The sequence below is a fragment of the Littorina saxatilis genome, linkage group LG7, assembly GCF_037325665.1.
Source record: "Littorina saxatilis isolate snail1 linkage group LG7, US_GU_Lsax_2.0, whole genome shotgun sequence".
NCBI classification, from domain to species: domain Eukaryota; kingdom Metazoa; phylum Mollusca; class Gastropoda; order Littorinimorpha; family Littorinidae; genus Littorina; species Littorina saxatilis.
This window is the reverse complement of record NC_090251.1, coordinates 23833713-23843689: the sequence shown is the minus strand read 5'-3', so window position 1 is coordinate 23843689 and position 9977 is coordinate 23833713. Positions and strand designations below refer to the sequence as shown.

General features: G+C 39.5%; 1 protein-coding gene across 2 annotated transcripts in view; it reads right to left on the bottom strand.

The window, feature by feature from the left end:
• The window catches only part of LOC138970983 (collagen alpha-1(III) chain-like), a 128220-nt gene extending 119331 nt beyond the window's left edge, over window positions 1–8889 (bottom strand). For both annotated transcript variants that reach the window (XM_070343566.1, XM_070343567.1), the window contains exon 1: window positions 8783–8889. The gene's annotated coding sequence lies outside the window, so the exon portion shown is untranslated. The remainder of the gene's footprint in view (window positions 1–8782) is intronic.
• Between the last annotated feature and the right edge of the window lie 1088 nt (window positions 8890–9977).

Here is a 9977-nt window from a genome sequence, read left to right as displayed (position 1 = left end):
ATTATTTTTCCGAAATCGATTTAGAAACAATTTCATCTTATTCCTTGTCGGTCCCTGATTCCAAAATCATATAGATATGATATGTTTGGATTAAAAACAAACTCAGTAAGCTAAAAAGAATAGAGATACAGAAAAGCGTGTTATCCTACCGCACTATTCTGCATGGCTTGTCGATTTCACTGCCTTTGCCACGAACGGTGGACTGACGAAACTACCAGTATGTGCGATCAGTTTCATTCTGTGAGTTCGACAGCTTGACTAAATGCTGTTATTTCCCCTTACGCGACTTGTTAATCAGTGTTTCTAGCACTCTCTAACACCCCTTAAATAAAACTGTATGCAAGTTTTACCTAACGCCCTTTCCGTCAAATATAAAATATTTCCAACGTGTTGTTTCGAGCGGCTGTAATCCTTACTCTCCACAACAGCGACCGCCCTCTCTCGCTTTCTCTAACGTCCAGACTTGATCCGATTCCAACAGCCAAGTTAGCTTTCTGTATGAAAGAACCGATGTTATGCGCATGTCAAACTTCCTTCCCCTACTCATTATTACGGCTTTAAATGAAGTCCCGACGGTCTAGCGCCTGTACCACTTACCCTCGGATCATTGATTAAACCGCGTTTCGAGCGCCCGTACTACGGTCGTGGAGGCAATCGGTCTCTCGAGTCGAAGACACTCACCTGTGATGATCACAGGCAAGAGGTCATCCCTTCAAAGACGGGGCGGTCGGGTAGAGGCGATCGAGACACGAGAGATTTGGGAGGTGGGGGTCTCTTTCTCTCGGTGACACTCCACTTGCTGAGTTAGCCACGGTCAAAGGGGCATCCCCCCAAATCGCATTCAGGCCACGGAAACACAGGTTTAGTGCTACATTCGTGACAAATCAACTGTGAAAATGTTACAGTGGTGCATGCGATGTAAGGCCACCTCTCAATAACGGACACCTTCAGCCGTCCCTTAGTATGTTATGTCCAACATATAATAATACCTGTCACGACAGGCCACCTGCAATGTGGGGACACTCTCAAGTGGCGCGGGCGGTGTTCTTTCAGACAGGCTCCACTGTACATGCATGCAACTTGTGGGATGAGGATTGAGAGTCGGAGTTCTCGATTTCAAATTTAAACATCATTTTTGTCCACAACTACACAAATTAACTTATGCCGGTTCTGAAACTATCTGTGACAATGAACATGAGCACAAAGAACGTTCGATTTCGCGGTACTGCATGCTCTTATTAATAATTCTCTCTTGCATAATTCAGAGGTTACGTCACAGTTACAGAATCAAAGAGCAGACTACCGTGGACCAAGGTTCTACGCTATCCAACATTAACACATCAGGAGGAATGTTGAAGGAGAAAAGAGAAAGAAAAAAAGAAATGGAGCCAGGCAAGCTCTCCTTGCTGTGTGCAAGTAGCAAGCAGCCCACTTGGCAGCCATCCTCAACTCCAAGAGACAGGCCGCACTCTGTGCCACAGACGTGCTGCTAAGATTAGTGCTGAAAAGTCAGCTGCACATTATTCTGACTTTGGCAACACCAATCTCTCAGGGAGAATGTCTGCATAATTCAGCCTAAGCTGCATGCGCCCATGCCAAGACTTTCCAGGATGCCTCAAAGTAAAGTTACATAGAAATAATCTATTATCATGCTGCATTAAAGTGAAAATATATGGAAGAACACAAAATATACAAAAAGAAAAGAACATTGCAGATTCAGCTTTTTTTTAATTTTTTTTTTAAGATCAGACACCGAGTGTTTTGTTTTTTAAATTGGTGTTCGACTCAGCTATCCTCCAAACCGTTTGTTTGAAACAGTGCACCAGCACTTTCGTTGTTTCTACAAAAATAGACAACAACAAAAATTAACCATCGAAAAGAAGGATCACCTATCCATGGGCAAAAACATTTCAAAGAAATAAACTTTCCTTCTACTTTCTTATTTAATAAAACCTTGCAAGCTAGATCTCTCTTCTCAAGTCTCTTTCTTCCACATTTTTTAACATTTCAACATTCATCCTTTAAGTCTTCGTGTTCTAATCTTTATATTTTTTATGCAAATTGAAGAACTCTTAGAGGATGTAAGTGGAGAAAATGTAGGTCTTTGTTATAAAGAAAAGTGTGCAGTGTAACTTGCTGGCTGCCTTTACAAACGGACGTTGGCAAAGAGGGTGTGTGTGTATCAGGTTGTCTTTTCCATTGAGACGGCATGAAAGGCGTGATGATTATGTAGGCCACGGCGCGTGTTGAGCAGATTTAGGTTACCCTTTTGTGTACCTTTCAAAAACTTGTACACTCGGTAGACAAACGCCCGTCTATGCGACTAAAACTCTGCCTCTAAAACTCAGTGGAGATACGCGGCTTTGACTTTGAAGAAGAAAAACAAACTTGCATTTTATGGGGTCATGAGGTTTGGTGTGCATGTGGTGGGTAAGGGAGTTAACTCATTTCACTTAGTCAGAAATATTCATGCAAACATTATGGAAAAAATATGAGCTTAAATGATTAAAGGAATCAAAACCTAATGGGTACAAATATATGTCTTTATGCAAGATTTTGTAAACTAAAAGAAAACAACATACACGTCAAATTATACCTGTGGCACTGATGTGGTACCTGTCCTGCGGAATTAGATGCTAAAATATACAGGTCTACATTTCGGCCCTACCATCAAGTACCTGATCAGTACTGCCAGCATCAAGTATCAGTCCCAAATACACTTGACAGGGTAAATAATATGGCTATAAACTGTTGACACCTAACTGCAATAACCTTGTGCAAAACAAACCAAATCACCCACAGCAACCCAATCTTAAGTTGAACACAAAAATATGACAAATGAGCAGACATGCCAAATAATCACTAATTGTATTCCTGTGTTGAGACCTCTAATATTCATAAAGTATGCTTTAACATTTGCAAACTTTCAAAGGTCACAAAAGAGTAGGCAAAGACAGCACAAATCACTGCTGAATAAACAAAAAAAATGAGAAAAAAACAACAACAGAGCTGACACACTTGGAACTAGAGTAGTTAAAAACGACGAATTAACACAAAGCAAAGCTGGCACTGACTCCAAGTTGTACCCAAGGCTTCAGCTTGTAGCTGTACTAGCTGGGGCATGAAGAAAGGTTTGCCCTGCAAAATGCCCTGAAATCAGGCTGCAGGATTTCTGCCAGAGCACTCTTGTTGTCAGTGGAACTTGACCCCCTCCCTATCACTCTCCTGTCTGATAACTCTCCCCATTGCTTTCTCTCAGAAGCCGCGAACATTTCTCCTGTTCTGCTCACAACTTTGCCATCTATTTCTAACTTTCTAACAGAACTCTACCTTGTATTTCTGCCTCACTGCTAACTACTTCTGCTGCCTATGTCAGGCAGCCTTCACACTATTATTTCTCAGACACCAAAGCTAGTTTGTAATTTTTGTTTACTTTTCTATTTAAAAAAAATCAGCATAAGCAAATTATAAGCCACATTTTTAAAATTATACCATTAAAATTTAAACAAGGATGCAACAACAAAAATTAATCCAGTCACACTATTGTAATTGTATCATGACTTTGCAATTGATGCAACTTTACATACATTTCGAACTTTTTTCTCCTAATTTATGTGTTTAGCCAACGATACACAGTTACCATTTACACTTAATAGTGTTTTATGTTTACCTTTTATTATATATATATTATATATTAAAAAAAATCAAAGCATTTGAGAAAGATACAAATCACAAAAGTGCAACACCACAATGCCATACGTACTCTTCTTTCTCTCTTTCTAATAGTAATACAGCAGTTCATAAACAAAACACCAAAAATTAAATGAAACCAACAAATACAGGAGATCAGACAACTAAAAGGTGTTAGGCCTAAAAAAAAAATAGGCGTGGTTACGGTCACCCGACCTACCATATTTTTAGGGGCCGACCCTATAACTTTTTATTACATTTGTCAACAACAAAAAATGAAAATAAAACGAGTGCAGAAAACGCAATGAAAGCGAAAGCGCTCGAGTCGCACACTTATTTCCCTGTCAAGTAAGTTTAATTTGTATACATTAGAAAAAAAAGTTTTAAAAAAAAAAGTGATTGCCTACCTTCCTACCCTATTTTTTTTGGCTATGTTACCTTAACCACATCTACTTTTTTGGGGGGGCTTAGCAGGAACAAACAGGCTGAGGAGGGGCGTGAAGGGAGGAACAGAAAACTGCCTCCAGGTGACTTGTTCCTTTAGAACCATGCAGCTTACTGCTTCAATTCTTCCCAGAACTTTCAAGCTGAAGTTCCTCCCCCTTATCCCAGACATGAGACCACAGAAAATTGAAAAATACTGAAATCATATAAAATCTACTAAAAACAACAAAATGCAATAAAAACCGTTAAAACATACCTAAATTTAAAATTCGGGGAAAAAAACAAAAAACTACCCAACCCCCCAACAACAACAACATTAAAACAGAGCAGAAAAATGGACGATAATGAAACTGAAAAGAAACAAAAATAAAATATGAGAGAGAGAAAGAGAGAGTCTGAGAGAGAGAGAGAGAGAGAGAGATTGTCTTACCATCGAGCCAAATGACTGGTTGGTAAGCTGGTCTTTCACTTTGGTCACATGCTTTACAGTTGTCACATGTAATGTCAGTGCCTTCTTTCCATTTGACCCGTACCTTATAACATCTATATATACCCTAATATTTTCTCAACGGATTTTCAGGAATCTTGAGAATGACCCCTGGGACCTTCAAAAATACGGAATTCAGTATAAATACTGAGAAGTCTCATCACTGTATCCCCATCTTCACAACAACACAACATGATGGATATGATATGTGCACATCATTGGCAAAGCCCCCTCCCCTTGTTTTTGTCTCAATGTGCGTCAGCCCAGCCAAGACTTGACGTGTGTTGCTACCAACCCACAGCCCCTTCTCTCTCTCTATGGCACATCTAGAATTACAATCCAATGCCGGCAAATTACTAACAGATGTTTTCCTCAACTGAGCCAAGGTAAGTGGCTGAACTCTCGCTCTTTTCCCCTTGCCTTCCCCTCCTCCTTGGCACTTGTTGAGTGAAAACGATCACCTTGGGAAATGATAGAAAAATACTCCAAGGAGCTTATGCATAACTGTCAACGTTTGCCAAGGGGCTGAGTGATGGAAGGAATAAACATTCCGTGTGCTTGACCAAAAAAAGCCTGCTGATACTGAACCAGTACTAGCTAAGTTGTGGCAATGCCATTTTAATTATGATGCAACCGACTGGATTTAGTTCCTGTGCTAATGCAACAGCAGCACCAGCTACTGTGGCACTGCCATTAAAATCACATTGCAAGTGCAACTTAGACTGATCAGCCCATGCATATGAACCCTAAACTATCCCTATCAGTCCTATCACTAGGTTAACTTTACAACATCCAACCGGAACAAACAGATTTCACAAGAACAACATGGACACTCACACTCACATAAGCAGATGATATTTCCTTTTTTTTTCTTCAAAATACATGATGCATTATCTAAATATGTGCACTGTTGTATTATATATATTTCTAGTCAACCTTTTCGTCACTTTCCAAGCAGAGATGTGACCAACTACGGAATACCACAACCACAGATCCTTCAAATAAAAGAAACTACATACAAACGAAACCCATGTTTTCCAATTACCAAAATTATCGGGAATACCAATTACCATGTATCGTGACCAGCTTGCAGGGAATGTACGAAACAAAATTAATTCTCCTAAAAATGTCACACCAACCATGGCAATGCAAGGATCTTCAGAGCATTAATTGTATTCTTTTCACATGGATGAAGTATACATAACTCCAACAGTTAAAGAATTCCCATCCTCCCCAGCCATCTAACAGTAACAAGGAACCAAACTTCAACCAAAGTTCAGTTATCTCTCATCTTGTCATTACTATGTCTGTTGTGAATGTCGTTTCATAACATTCAAGGTCCGTAAATCATTGGGGCATGTGAATCTCTGAATGTTATGTATTGTAAATGTATTTGTAAGTGTTGTTCACAGACACAGAAGACAATAGGTCAGTTGGAACTGGTCTTAAAATATATAACGTTCATCATGTTCATCATGTCCGGGACACCAAAAATGTGTCAAAAGACTTCCTGAATCATCCATTCACACTGTGCGCTAATGATTGGCCTACAATGTCACATGTAGCTCGCCTCAGTGTTACTATGGGATCGCAAATAAAACAAGTCGCGTAAGGCGAAATTACTACATTTAGTCAAGCTGTGGAACTCACAGAATGAAACTGAACGTAGTCCGCCGCTAGTGCAAAAGGCAGTGAAAGTGACGAGCCTGTTTGGCGCGGCAGCGGTTGCGCTGTGCTTCATAGCACGCTTTACTGTACCTCTCTTCGTTTTAACTTTCTGAGCGTGTTTTTAATCCAAACATATCATATCTATATGTTTTTGGAATCAGGAACCGACAAGGAATAAGATGAAATAGTTTGTAAATCGATTTCGGAAATTTAATTTTGATCATAATTTTTATATTTTTAATTTTTAGAGATTGTTTTTAATCCAAATATAACATATGTATATGTTTTTGGAATCAGAAAATGACGAAGAATAAGATGAAATTGTTTTTGGATCGTTTAATACAAAAATAATTTTAATTACAAGTTTCCGATTTTTAATGACCAAACTCACTCATTAGTTTTTAAGCCACCAAGCTGAAATGCAATACCAAACCCCGGCCTTCGTCGAAGATTGCTTTGCCAAAATTTCAATCAATTTAATTGAAAAATGAGGGTGTGACAGTGCCGCCTCAACTTTTACAAAAAGCCGGATATGACGTCATCAAAGGTATTTATCGAAAAAATGAAAAAAAACGTCCGGGGATATCATACCCAGAAACTCTCATGTCAAATTTCATAAAGATCGGCCCAGTAGTTTAGTCTGAATCGCTCTACACACACACACACACACACAGACACCACGACCCTCGTCTCGATTCCCCCCTCTCAGTCTATGTTAAAACATTTAGTCAAAACTTGACTAAATGTAAAAACGAGGAAAAGCAACCCTACGAAAAATCACAGAAACTTGACCGAGTTATTTCCGAACATTGTCTATTCTCCTGGGTACCTCTACTGACTGAAGAATATTTGTTTCTGAATTTCATCATCTGCACTTGAAAACAGTGATTATGTTTACAAACTAATCATTAACAGTTTCATTTACAGTTTGTTCTTTTGCAGTAGTTATAACTTATTATATGCTGGATGTGCACTATAACAATAGCAATGACTTCAGAAAGCCAATGTGTAAACACGTCAGAAGTGCCAAGCCATAATTTATAAAATTTGGGCTGCCACTTGACATTCTTTGTTTGGCTTTTCTTTTCCTTGATTTTGTTATATATATATATATATATATATATATATATATATATATATATATATCACAATACTTCTTCTTCTGCGTTCCCGGCCATGATATCACAATACAACAAGACGCTGCTTTGTACTACACTTTTCATAAACGTTTGTAAGTTATCCCCAATTTTAGGAGTGCTCCTCTTTCAGTTTTTGTTCTTATATGATGTGATTTCCTCACATTTTTCATTCTAAAACTAAAAGGGGTTTCATTGTAACACTCAGAGCAGGGTGCAGCTGCACTGAAGCACATTCAGTGCCTGTCAGTGTGCAGTGATGCAACCACAGATACTAAACATGTACAGGAAATATTTTCTTTTGTAGCTTTCATACAATTTCTCATAATGCTTCAGTCAATGTACAAGTACTACAACAGTCAGAACAGATAGACTACTGCTCAGCAATAGAACTAAGGGAAGCAGTCGACTGAACCAATAATAATAATAATAATGATATCAAAATACAGTATTTGATGCCTTCACTTTTTACTGGAGCCAGCTGATTCTTCAAGACACCAACAGAGGGACTCGGCTAAGCTTATGCCATTTTGCCTGAAGAAATTTGCTTGCCGTTCCCGCAATAATTCACTGATGCTCATACAGCTAACCGAGTGCCAACTTGTGGGTAGGCCAGAGTGCTAAGTCAAAAGCAAAATCTCTTGTGAAAACTCGCAGAGACGGAAGATCGCGATCTACGCCGCAGCTTGTTCTATTTTGGGGGTTTGGGGGGATTGGTGATAAACACCCCGGCCTTTCCCCCTGTGTTCAGTCGGAGACAAGGCCCCGATCTCATTTCACCGCACAGTGCACACATCGAGCAGCAAATACTTGGCGTTCTTCAGTAAGGGGTGGGATCGAAGAGAAGCACTGCAGTAGAGAAATTCAACGAGGATCTTGAGCCTCACTGGTAGGCTCCGCTTTTCATGTTTGTAATTGTGGATCGGAGGGTGTAAAAAGAGAAGAGGGGGTACCCCGACAATGCACTCTAACTCACCCTCCTCGCACGCTCGCTCTTGCTGCTGTGTGTGATGAAGATCCAAGCCACAGGGAAATCGAACCGTCACATACAATCAAATCGATCCTCCACGTTCAGTGACTTCTCACAACCTACCCCAAGCATAATCCATAGACGTAAATAGCACACAACTCAGACACCACACGCTGATCAATGCTTAGTTACCAGCATTTTCAAGAAACCGCGACAAAACCGTCTGGTATCCCGCATGTTATTCAATCCAAGCTTCGGATGAGCGAAGGCGAGTGTGAAATCCTCGACATGACAGCCTCGATTCTCACCGTGCTTACACTTCAAAATCATCAGCATACACCATGATATGATGGAACACGAATAAAATGAGCAAGCATTGGTACTTACTTTCTCGTAAATTCGTCATCAGTAACGGTAGACACAGGAAATAAGCGCCTAAATATCACCATCGTCTTCGATAGCTACGCTGTGACCTCCATGTTTTGGACAAGAATGGTGACCTCGTCATGTGACTTGAGCTAGCTCTTTGATTGGTCAAATATCGTCGTTTTTACTTTGGCGGCAAGAGCAGACGAACACGAAAAAAAAATTTCTTTTGTTGTTGTCCAAAATGCAAGCAAAAATGCTGTACTCAAAAACTGTAATTTCACATTCTAATAACAAGCATAGTTAGTTTCATTTTCAAACAACACGAGAGTATTGCGAAAGACAGCATGAATCAAAGAGTCAAAAGCATAGCTGGTCCGTAAATCTGTTTCAGCATTGATAAGTGATGATATATGATCATCAAAAAGATCTTGACTGATTTAAGCTGCTCACCTGAGCTGAGGCAAAAAAGTGACAAAATGTTCCTTTCTGTCAAAGTTACTCAAAGAACACACAAACTGACAAACAGCATTAAACACTTTAGAATAAAACAAAAATCGTAAAATAAGTCAATTCGAGTCATTTTGGGTTTCAGTGTTCTTGTTTTTTTATTGGTTTTTTTAGTTGTTTGGCTGCACTGACGAACGTTTCGCGAACTTCACATTTGAACGAATTACTGCTAAATCATAACTGCACAAACCAGCAAAATCTAGTCTTATATTGTCCGAGTCAGTGCGGCTCGCCGCGAGGCCGCGGAGGCTCTTTCATTGCTCGTGACAAGTTCCAGGAGAAAAGTTCTCATCAGTTGGAAATAAAGCAAAGATTTAGTTACCACTAATATCTATAAAATAAAATAAAAAGCTCAGCAGATCTGGTGAAAATAAATGCCTGAAAAAATATTGCGGCGCTGGTGGTGCCGCTCACGTTTGTTCAAAATTGCCCAACAACCCAAGGGAGACTAGCGAAGTATTACTTTCAGAAGCCAAAAGCGTTTAGTGTCATCCATGCAGGGTACCCTCCCTTCAACTGTCTTGCCCTGTGAATGTTTGCTTTTTTACCTAACGTATTCTGTTAAAAACAAAAAAGAAGCAAGACCAGACGAGGTTTGAAAATGTGGCACACCAAAAGATAGAAAAGAAAGGAAACAAATGAGAACAAGATGAATACGCAATTTTCTTCTTTGTTCTTGTATTGACCATTTGTTTCAAGGGGTACC